The sequence below is a fragment of the Haemorhous mexicanus genome, chromosome 9, assembly GCF_027477595.1.
Source record: "Haemorhous mexicanus isolate bHaeMex1 chromosome 9, bHaeMex1.pri, whole genome shotgun sequence".
NCBI classification, from domain to species: Eukaryota; Metazoa; Chordata; class Aves; order Passeriformes; family Fringillidae; genus Haemorhous; species Haemorhous mexicanus.
In genome coordinates, this window is record NC_082349.1 from 12,652,028 (window position 1) to 12,664,358 (window position 12,331).

A 12,331-nucleotide genomic window follows, 5' to 3' on the forward strand; every position below is an offset into this window, starting at 1 on the left:
CCTGTAAATGTAACATAATGATAACCTCCCTACGAAATATTTAAACCATGAAAGAGGATAATAATGCCACTGTAGAATTTCACTCAATGGTTTAAGTAATTTGTACACAGAATTACATTTTTATTAAACCTTACACATAAATTTCTATACAATCTTATTGGTTTCAGCCTTGTTAAATTGTATGCCACTCTTCAATATGAGACTGTAAGAGCTCCAACTGTGCAAATATTCTTTCACATATTACAGAAGCAAATTTGTTGCTACCTTCTCTTTTTTCCTTCTCACCTAAATTATTATATAGCATTTTGCAAATGCTTATGGATTTGCTGAGAAAACAATTCCTTACTGCGTCAAAATGACCATCTTTCCTTGTAACACATCTGTTTGTACACAGATGATGGAGGAAAAGTTTCTTATTTTCAAATGTAGTTGAATGAGCTCTTACTGGAAAATTAAGAATTTCTGGAGAGAATTTGGCAGAACAGATGTATGCTTTCCCCAAATGAGAAACATGCATCTGTTTCCTAGAAATCTAAACAACAACAGCAAAGAACTCAAACAAACAAGTTGTGTGGGTTTTTATTTTTTCTTCCTACAGATGGTTCTTATTTTTATACAAAGAAATAAGGGGGGAAAAGCCACAGTGGAAGATTCTAAATGAAGCAATGAAATGCATTCTTATCAATGAAATTTAAATGGTCTGCAGGATGAAATTTTGTTTCATACAAATCTGCCCAATTGTACCTGAAAACCATACAAAAGCCTTCCTTATTAAAATGCTGCCTTTCAGCCTCCCTGCTTCCATTTAGTCACAGTCTGATCTCCCTATCAATTCATTTTTTCCATTTCTGTTACCTGTAGATCATTTTGTCTTGCTCCTACAATATGGATTTAGAGTTTGCAGTCAGGAACTGATATGATCCAGTGCAAACCCTTTTGATTAGATATTCCTGTTCCATGCTCAGAGCTGACAGGAAGGATATGCTTTTTAATGTCATGAACACCATTTCCCCCCATCCCCATAATCATGTTTTACTGCCACTAAAGAATGAATTGATAGAAGAGCTACACAGACTATCAAAAATCCCCCATCCAGAATGGCAAAATAGCTTATTGTAATTTAGCATTAGGAATAATGTCCTAATCTTTAAATTTTTCAATTGTCCATTTAAGAGATGGGTCTCTAATTAAATTTTGCTTTGGTCACTGTTATGAAAACAGTATCATCTAGAACTCCAGCCTCAGTCAGCCTGTGTGGATAACAGTGATAAGGCTGGATAATTGCAGGGTTAATAAATGGCCTTTTATTGTGTCTGAAAGCAATGTAACAATATATAGACTTACTGAGTAACTTTAAAACGTAGCCACATTGTACAATATTGCTAGCCTGATTTTTCCTTTTCCTTGCACTTTTTTTTTTTTTTTTTAAAGCATGGGAACAATTGGACTACAAAGGTGTGATTGTTCCTAGGTCATATTCTCCTCTGGGATTTCCCAAAAGCAAGCAGTGCTTCTCAGGCAGCTCCAGTAGTTCTGTGAAAGTAGAACAATTTTCAATAACCTCTGTTATTCCTCTTCATTTACAGTGCAGGCCACAGGGTAACTATTTACTGTGGTAGCCAGTTCCCTGAACCTCTTGTACATTTGCTGAAACATGAAGCAAGTTCCTAACACTTTGAATTTCTTGAATGAGTGCGGGATTTCAAAGTTTAAGAAAAAATAACAATCCAGGGACTAATGCTCTACTGAATAATCTGGCTCTGGAGGCACAGTAGCATCCTTCCTTTGTGGCCAGGACACTTTGCCCTCAGTTAGAAAAAGGTACCTTTTACAAACTCATTCCCCTTTATGGCGACAAGGTGATCTGAGAAAGTGGTGGGCAGTAGGAGCCAGGCAGCCAGCATGCTCTGTTAGGCTGCTATGGATCTTAATTAACGTGCAGAACAGCATGTAGGCCTGGACAGTTTATCCATGCTGTCTGGATACAGCATGAATGCAAGTGAAACTTGAACCTAATCTAATATATAAATTGCATGAAAAGAGCTGGTAAAAATCCCTATGTAAAACAATCCTTTGTTAAACGGGCAGCTTGTGGAAGAAAATTGCCCAGGCTGTTCTGGAATCCCCTTGCAGTGCCATAGGACCTTTGGGAAGTTAGGCACTGACTGCAGAACATCCTGCCCCTTCCTGCTACCCTGCTCCCTACCTCACCTTCTCCTGGGCACCGTTCCCACATAAGATTCGTTTCCATAACTTCTGCAGAAAACATTACTTTCATCCCACCCTCCTCAGGAAATCATATCTGTTTTCTCTCTCCTGCATGAGCTTTTCAGTGGCTAGGCCACATAGGTTGTCCAACACAAAAAATGTCATCATAATATATACTCCAATGCGTTTTTCTACCAATCCACCCAGAACTCCTCTAAATGAGTCAGTCTTAGGATGTGGCTTAACCACCCTGAATAAAAAAAACCTAGACAAGAAAAAGCCCAAGAGAAACTACGTCAGTAATATTATTTTGGTCGAACGGACTCAGTTTGCATCAATGTTGCAAATTCATTAATCCTCAGGAATTCTAAAAAGAATGTTCTGTAGAATTATAAATACGCTTCAAAATCACTGTTTGGCATTTGTTGAACTCATTCACCCTTCCACATCATCATTAACCTCCTTCTCATCTCCCTGTCCAACCACTTCCTGCATTAGGAGACTCTGTATATCCTTCTCACAGAATTTTAAGGTCAGTCAGAGAAGTTAACACCATTGCTTTTCATTTAACCTTTGAGCTATATTTTTACTCTTATTTTTCTATATGAGCACTTTAGTGTTCATATTCCCGACATGAATATACACCTAACTCTGACCAGATCTAGAAATTCTGCCTCCCACTCAGAATCTAGAGTTTAACTGAATACAAATATTTACATCTCTTTAGCACAGGATTTCTTTGACATTTTTGATTGGCAATTGAATATTTCAGAAATATTGGCCAACATAAAAGCTTCTGGGCCTTTACATATGATAAAATTTCAGATGTGGAGAAGCATAGCCTTTTCTTCCATATGCATTAGACTTGTGCATTTACTGTAGTCTAAATTGAGTTCAAACAGACTGATTTCTTTGAAGGTGGATATTTGCTAAATCCTGAACAGAATTAATTACAACATTCAGAGACACAAGCTGAGTACTACTATTATGACTCTTCAATGGGACTTTTTGCACTTTTTTAATAAAAGCAAAGCTATTAGATACAAAACTCTGAACCGTGTCATGAGGAATGGTTTAAGACAATGTTTAAAACAATTTTTCCACTTTAGAAGTTTTGTATTTCCATGGGGGAAAAAAAAGCACATCTGAATTTTAGTGAAACAGTCTCTTCTTCATACAAAAAAATCAAAACCACCAACATTTTTCTTTATTTCTTTGCACATTCTAAGACATCACTGATCTTCTGAATGAAAGTAGACAGATATTGGAAGACTGTGAAAGTACCATCTAGTAATTTGAGAGTGAAACATTTTAATTGTCGAGTATATTACTGGCTGGCAAGTGCAAGAGAGAGAAGCATGTTTGTGTGCAAGCCCATACATACAAGTCATAAAGGGAAAGATGAGGCTTTTCTGTTCTCAAGTAACACAAAATCCAAAGGCTTTAGTGAGACATATTACTTGGAAAACACTGCTTAGTCTGAAATCTCCTGAAAATATATAGTGATATATCTCTTCTAGAGTTTGTATATCTTTGTCACTTAGAACTGTGCAGCTGCTAATGCTCATTATCCTGCCTTGGGAAACAGAGCAATGGAGTCTTCTGTTGGACAATAGAAAGGGTTGCTCTGTGAGAACACTGAAAGCTTAACTAATTTCTGCTGATTATTTCTGTCCTGACATCACACACTGTTGTTCCACCCCACAACCATCTGAAGTGAAAAAGGATAAGAAAAAAGAATTGGAAAAAACACGAGAGAACCAAGACCTGAAACTGTTGCCTGGTCATGGAAAGTTTTGCCATGCTTATTAATCTTTAAACCCTTAAGCAGATTTTTTTTTTTATTTTCCCCCTTTAAATACTCCCAAGTCAGTCTAGCTGCACAGCAGCAAGGTTGTGTGCTAGCAGAAAAAAACTCATCCAAAATTGTTTTGTAATCCAAACACAAACTCACACATGCAGCAGTACACTGCCTTTTTGTGGTTTCATTTTTAAAAGCTGAAGCTCAGAAATACTGTGTATGACCTGCATTGATTAGAAAAGTACTGCAGCATCTCAGCTTCTCTAGGCAGTGAGAGGAACATCTTTTCTCCACTCCTGCAAGAGTGGCATGATAGCTTGCTTGTTTCCTACCTTAGTGATCCAGCTGTGAGATTCATAAAGCAACTATTGAACCTCGGGCCTCTTTCTTCAGGAGTGTCACAATGTGCAGCTTCCTTTGTGTTGCCCATATGCCAGCAGTCTTTTTAAAAGCCACTCTTGCTCTTCTGCTGATCATTGCAACAGACAGGAAGGTGATTTCAGGAGAGCTGCTCTGACTCCCACTGCTTTCAGTGAGAGACGAAACATCTTCTCTCTCTCCTCTCTGAAAGAAGTACTTGGCAGAAGCAGCAGACAAGTTCTTAATCTGTGTTTCTTGGAACTGATACTAGTACAGATCACATTCTCCCAATTAAAAACTGACAGAGTGAAAAAGTCTAACATTTTGCTGTGAAGGTATTTGGTAAAAAAAGAATACTAGATGGGGAAATATTAAACAGTGAGTACAGTATCTCCAGCAAGTCTATCACAATTGCATCATTTGCCTTTAGCTGGTGCAGGATTTTTACTTTGCTCTGTGCTCAGCATCATACACAATAAAGGACATGAGTGCTCTAGATCCTTATTTTTTTCCATGACCACAATTCAGAGTGTGAGCTGTGCACATGTCCTTGACAAGACTTGAAATTTAGAATAGTTTCACTTGTTGCCATTATTTTCCCAAGTTATTTCATGGACGCTAATTAATATTCCAGTTACTTAAGCAATCCTGGTCCGTCCCACTGCAAGGAAGTTTGTCTCCAAAGTACCAGATGAACTGAACACCCTCGTTCTTCCCGTTGAGCATCATTACAAAGTGGGACTGAGCACTGTTCCTAAGTGTTCTTGTATCATTGTGTCTCTTGGCCATCATGCACAGAAGATTTTGCGTCCAAGTCCTTTTGTGTCCAAAGGGGAAGGAGTAGGATTTCAGGATACATTAATACCTCCACAAGGGAAATGTTACATACTTAGACTCAGCCTCATCCCAAATGAGGAGCCCTTAACAAGCATCACTCAGGGGTGCTAAGTAGGCAAACAAAGTAAAAGGGACGATGACTGCAGCACTTGAGTCAGATGGATCTGTGTACATCTGTCACAGGTGCCTCTGTGACAATGACTGCAGCGAAAGTTCACTCCAGACAAGGGCTACGTGCTCATATCTGCACGGCCCTTTTGACTGCAATAGCATGGACCTGGCAGGAAGCATCTTAAGCAAAAGAAATAAACACCAGAGGGAAGAAGAAAAGCACAGTCACAAGCATCCCAGCTATTCTGAGGTTAGTATGAATTTACAGGGGAGGACAGCAAGTGAGAAGAGAGACTGTGACCACCCTGTGTGACAAAGGCATCTGTGAGAAGGGGCGGGGCAAGGGGCAGTGGTGCCTCACTAAGTTGTATCACCACTTTAAGGGAAGTACATAGGAAGGGGAAAACCAGTCCCAAAAGCACAAGTAGCACTGTCTCTCCTGTGACTGGATCAATTAGGAGCTCAGAAGCCAAAGCTCCTCATGCTGTACCCCCTTCTTGAAGGTGCGTGAGGCTACAGCCCAGATCAAAGAAGTAAGTGCATTGCAGAAGTGAGTTTTGAAATGTGGAGGACCCAGACAGAATTAATAATAAATAAAGTACACCTCAGAGGAAAAACTTTGAGTTTCTCCTCCAAGTTACATGCAGCTGTCTGAAGTCAGAAGTAGTCTGTTTATGGCTGTGAGCAGAAAGCAGCCCTGTGTGCCCAGGCATTATCAGTCTTTTATTCAAGAACACAATATCTGCTTGATAATGCATACACTGTTTTGTTGTTCATTGTCAGTGCACCTCCCAAAACAAGTTGTCCCCCTGTGGTTTTATAATCATGGGAATATTCTCCATGGCCCTGTTAGACGGGTTTTATTCTGGCTCCAGACATCTTTGGAAAATAACCTATTGAATCGCATCGGAAACCAGGGCAGAGTTGACTTCCTGGTGGACTCCAAACAATCCAAAGGCTCTCCTTGGAAAGCACAGCCTGTGCTCTGCTGTTTGTGCAATGCCACACTGCCCTGCAGCTGGGGTAATCAACTCGATCTCAGCAGCTCCACCCCCACTGAAATGGGAGAGAAAATAATGCTCTATTGTTCTAGGGGTTTATGGAAGAACTTTTTTTTTAAATTTATTTTAGCCACTTTTAAGAGATAGCAGTGAGCTGCTTGCTGAAATGCTTCCTTATTTCTTGTTTACCTCTTGTTAGCCAGAATGCCAAATCACTGCTGTGATTACCTGGCAAGTAAATGGAGAAAAAATATATCCGTTGGGGACAGTTTTTTACTACTCTGAGGTATGTCCTTGATGTTACATATAAAACAAATAAGAGCAAACACAAAACAAAAACAAAGAAACCCAATAAAATCTCTCCTTTTCCTACTATCAGAAGAAGAAAAAAACATTTTCAACTATGAGCCAGTGCCAAATGGTTCAGCAGATTTCAGAGTCTTCGAGACACTGACAGACTGCATCTCCTGCTGTTTACCAGAGGGATTTAAGAGTTTCTGTCTCTTAAAATAGCCATATTTTTCTCTTCCTGAGGGTCAAAACTTGCCACTTCTACATCGTTTTCAGTAGGTTTTTTCACTGTGCCGTGCTCTGCCATGTCAAGAGACTGAAAAGGCTCTTGAGATTCCTCTGTCTTGGGGTAAAGGGGAAGGATTGGTTGGATTCCTGCAAACATTGCCACCTGAAACAGTAAAATACAGGGGGAAAACTCTTTGTGTGGATTATTTCACTGCATAAAAGCCCTTCAGCATATTCTAATGGCAATGTATCAAACTGGATTACATGAGTCATATTTACATTATATGATGTGACATTGTGACATATGACAGAGTACCTAGAAGTCATTATGCCTCAAGAGCTTATAACCCAAAAGAAATTTTAAGGCATATTATTCAGCTGTGCCCACCCACACCCTTCTATTATCTGCAACAGAAGGGGACTCACTAGATGAATCAGATCTTAGAGATTCTTTCCATGTGCACAGGAAACTCTGATTAATTGGAATGGTGACAAAAAAGTCTCTTTACCAGGTAAACAGAATTCAGCAGTGGGATTTTACTTAATGAATAGCATACAGTTAAGTACTTTGATCCGTGGAGGTGAGAGGTGGAGAAAGCAGCTCATATCCAATTGATTTTTCATCTGCTGGAAGCTTGATATTATTAGCAGATTCCTCCTTCAGTAGTGACCACAAATGCCAGATTTCATGTCATGTGGTATTGCAGCAAGAGACCTCCCCAAATTAAGAGAGAAGCAAGATAGGAATAGAGAGCCTTACTCCATCTGGTTTCTCCATAAATATTCCATTTCCTCACTCTGGATGCCTCCCTCATCCCAGCCCCTCACTGGTTCCCACTGTCCCACCCCTGTAAGCTCCTCTCTTGCCCCACTCCCTGCATTTGGAGATCCTCATGGGGCTGGCACCTCTGGCATTCACCCAGCAAAGGCCCCTGGGTCTTTGGGGCATAGCTGCACCACAAAGCATACTGGATTTAAATTATTTATCCATCTAAGCCTCAATTTGTGATCTCTACAAATGCCTTTAAAATGACAGAACCTTTTATTTGTACCATCTTTGTCTGAGAAACAGGGAAAGATTGTCAAGGGCACAAAATGCTTCTGGCACCAGCTAGTCCTGCTGAAAGCCAAAGGGGCTTGGGCACAGAAGTCTTGTTTATGCCTTTGAAAATTCTCTTCCATAAGCTCATCAACACAAAAAAACTACAAAATAAACTCTGAATTCAAACACTGGCATCAAAGAAAAAAGAATTTATGGAATATGTGATGGCAGAAGACTTGATTTGACTGCAGGGGCAGCCAGCAGCTGCAGTGGACTGGCCTGTTTGACCTCATAATAATGTTTAAAACTCAAAAAAACACCTAAAAACACCCTAAAAATAAAATAAAAAAATCTGACTATAGACTTGAAAAAGAGAAAAAAAAAAAGGGATGAAATAGACCTGAGGGAAGAAGGCAGACTCAGAAGACACTGGTGGGATTCAGAGAGAAAAATCCATCATTGGTATTTATTCCATGCTTTAAGGAAACAAGGCCACTTCGTGTTGTCCCAGGTGGTGATGCAGGAAGATGATAAAGGTGTCAGAGGCAGACCATTGCCTGAGGGCAGGAAAACAAGCAAGAGGCTCCTTGGCAAACTCACTCTAACCTTGAAGGGTTAAGGGAATATCAAAATATAGAACTTATTCAAAAAACATCTAAAGGCAGCTGAGGAGAGCAGACATATGACCATTTATGAGGAAGGGGACTGGTCCTCTACGGAATAAATCTAGAGCAGCTTCCCTGATATTTCATTCAAATTAGAGAAAGATAACACTTTCATCAAGGAATTGATGAAATTTCATTTTAAAAACACACCAATAAAAGACTTGATCACAAAACAACCTTATTTTTTCAGAACATAAATTTTCATTCTACAAGAGAACAGTGTGTGTGAGTGACTAATAACAATCCAGCCATCTGGACTTCTCTCAGACAAACTCATGTTAATTCAAACTACACAGGCAAAAAAAAAAAAAAAACAATATATATTGCCTGCCTCAGAGCATTTGGGAAAGTGTTATGGTCTGCAGAACTGTCATGCACTGTCAGCAAGCAGCAAACTTTAGAGCACCTTTAATGTTACACCACAGTGCTGTTGTAGTTGACAATTAAAATAGTTAATGTGCAAGCTGGCCTTTAAGTGCTACACTAATCAAAATAATGGATTGCTTTTGTATGATGACCCCACAGCTGGATCAGTCAGTGATCACTGGACAAAAAGGAATTTTTTAATAGTGCCCAGTTGTGGCACTTGTAATTGTGGTTTCTGTGGTGGTAATGAGGAAGGATGAGACTTTTACCAGGTTCACTGAGGGATTGAGCATATTGGGATCTAGGCAGATATTTTCTGGGTATTGTGACTCCCACAGTATCACATCCAACCTCATGGCCTTCCAAACCCAGAGGCAGCAAGAGGGATTTGGTCCTTTAGCACTTCCTCATTGCACCCACAGGCAGACAGTGTTTCCAAACCCTCTTGCTAGAGATATTTCTTGGCTATTTAGAGAAAGAGCTTTCCCCTGTGTCTATGTTTGTGTGGATTTATGGGGCATAAGGAATGATAGGGCTGAATTTCATGGCCAGTTGTTCAAGGGCAAGTGGGAATTTGTGTTTTTCTCTCTCTTACCTGTGGTCTCTCTCACTTACATTCAGCAGCTAAAATAAATTCAGTGCATTCTCCTTGCCAAGAACCTAAGAGTTGAAACCAGGGCAGATTGCATTTCAAGTAATTTCCCCTGCCCCCATTCTCGCCCTGACTCTAGCTTTTTTTTTTTTTTTAATTATTCAGATTAAAAATGAAATGCAGTTGTTACATTATGATAATATCAAACTCATTAACATTAGTCAGAAAAAATACAGGAGGTAGCCTGCCAAAACTAAGCCTTCACTTTTGCATTCATTCAAGTAAAGTTCATTGAAATGGGAATTCATCCCTTTATTCTGGATTAGAATTGAACTCCTGGTGTATTCAAAGAGCTGTACAAGCCATACTGGCACAGAAGATGCTTGTAGAAAAGTAGTATTTAACATAACTGCTTTATTACAATTTTACTTCTGTGACATTATACAGAAAACTCCTTGTTCAATCTCAAGGACACCTAAGCAGGAACTTTGTCATGTTTATCAATGGTTGGGCAGGTATGCTCCAGCTGCCAGTGTCTAGCACTACAGACCATAAACTTGTTAAGAAATATGTTGAAATATCTTATTATCATTTAGTACAGCTGAACTGCATGTACCAAATCATAGATTGGTTGCTCATTTCCAATTCCCTTTCCAAGACAAATCCCATGGTTCCCCTTGCCTGCATTCTGCATTTTGTCTGAAAATAAGGCTCATCCCATTATAAATCAGAGCAAAGGAGCCTTTTTAGAAAAAAATACAATGGAGTTTTTTTTTCATACCAGTTTCTATTTCTAGAGTTTAGGATTAATTTTTGCAGAACTTAAAACAACCAGGCAGGATGTGGCTCCCAATCCCAGCATTTAATTACAGGGATAAACACTTCCATAAATTATTAATTCTTTCCTAAGAACAATTTTTGACCCCATGGACGACAATACCATAATTCTAGTTATTTCATTATATCTGTCTATATCATTGCCACATATTATTTCCCTTCCAAAATGTTTATATAAAATTTATAATGTGATGAAAAGATCTTCCCCTTAATTTTTGTATGTAAATGTAAAATCTTGTCCATTTCCTCAGTATTTGCTCTGTTTAATTGCATTTTAAATGAACATAAAGTAACTACCCCAAAGACATCAGCATGCTTCTGCCAGGACTCTGCAGATTCTGCTGGCACGTGTTGAGAAGCTGCTGCATCTCAGATGTGAGCTGATCTTCACAGATAGCCTGTCCTGAGGCTGGGAGCAGAGCAGTCTTACAGGAAAGCTTTGGGGAGCTTGCCTCCCCTCCTCTTTTCAGATCTGTTTCCAGCACCAGAAAATGTAAAGCCCAGCAATGGCTCGGAGAAAAAGGGGCTTTTTCTGCCATCACTGGTTCCTCCTTCAGCCAAGACAACTTCAAACCGCACTGAAGGCAGAGTCAGACAGAGCTGGTTTGCTAAAGCTGCAGGAGGCTCCAAGGGCCAGTAATACTGAGAGCCCTGGCAGCCATTCAGCTGAAATAAATCTCAGAAAGAGAGAGAATAGAAGACAAGACAAGTCTGAATTGATGTTCAGAGGTGTCCTGTTTGCAGCAGTGCTACAAGACCTCACTCATGTTTGTACCCCCAGGATTTGTCCAGGCTGTCTGTGGTGAGCTGTGGGGGCCAGCAGTTCTTGGAGTCTGGCTGCAATGAGGGCACCAAATCCTTCCTCCTTTGCCCTCTAATCATCATTAGGAAAATCCTTACATTTTCCATTTGTAAGAGCTTTATGTCATGACATAATTTCAGGAAAATTATGGACCTCATTTAGATATTTACATAACTTCAAAAGATTCCTAATTTATACACAAATATATAGGGATTATAAACCTGTGGGAAGGAGGACAGATAAACCAAGAATCAGATAGGTGTTTTGAGGTTGAAGGTGAATTTATTGTTTAAATAAGACCCCTGAATTGGTCAAAAATCTAAGTAGTTCTCTGTAATTCTATAAAAGACTAAACATTTGGAGCACTTTAATAAATGCTGGCAAGAAGAAAGCTCCACACTTTTGAAGTTGGTTTTCTATATGAAATGTATCTAGTGCTATTTAAATAAGAGATAAATCTTTTAGTAAAAGAGATGAATAAGAAAAGTACTGAGGAGAATAGAAAAGTATCAAGGAGATTTTACAGTGACTTCTTATCCTGAAAGGGACGTTTCTAGCTCTAGTCAAGAAATTAATTTCATCTATAGAACCTTTAAAACTAATTTTAATTCTTCAGAACTTGAAATATATTAGATTATGTAAAGTGTTAATATATGTTCACTTTTAGCAACATTTGAGATGGTTATCAGCTCCTCTTCTTCAAACCTTCTGGTGTTTTTTTGAGCAGTATAAAAGGTTTCAGGCTGGATGCAGCAGTCAGCTTAGAGGCAGAGGGATAAGAAATATATTCTATAATGCACATCCTACAGGACAGAGTCTGGGGGGGCCCAAAAAAAGAGCATACTAAATATTATCTCCTCCAGAGTAACAACCCTTTAGACTTTAATTCAATCCCTCACAGTTAAAAGGGTTAGAAATGTCAAATATCCTTATTTTGTGCCAGAGTACCTTCCCCAATGCACAATACTGAGAAAAACCAAAACTCCAATCACTTAACACTGACTCCACTAAGTAAAAGCAATGCCAGTATTTATCCACTGTGTTATCTGGCAAGAAGGGGATCTTGACTCAGGCTGCTCAAAGACAAATATTAAAAAGGTCTGAATTTCAGACTCAGGGGAAATTTCTGACTTTTCTCTCTGAATAATAATGAAAAGTTGTTTCCCTTCTTAAAGCATATTTATACTTAA

General features: G+C 39.2%; 1 protein-coding gene across 1 annotated transcript in view; it reads right to left on the minus strand.

The window, feature by feature from the left end:
• The window catches only part of ADGRL4 (adhesion G protein-coupled receptor L4), a 129,662-nt gene extending 125,189 nt beyond the window's left edge, over positions 1-4,473 (minus strand). The window contains exon 1 of the mRNA XM_059854094.1: positions 4,342-4,473. The gene's annotated coding sequence lies outside the window, so the exon portion shown is untranslated. The remainder of the gene's footprint in view (positions 1-4,341) is intronic.
• Positions 4,474-12,331: the final 7,858 nt, after the last annotated feature.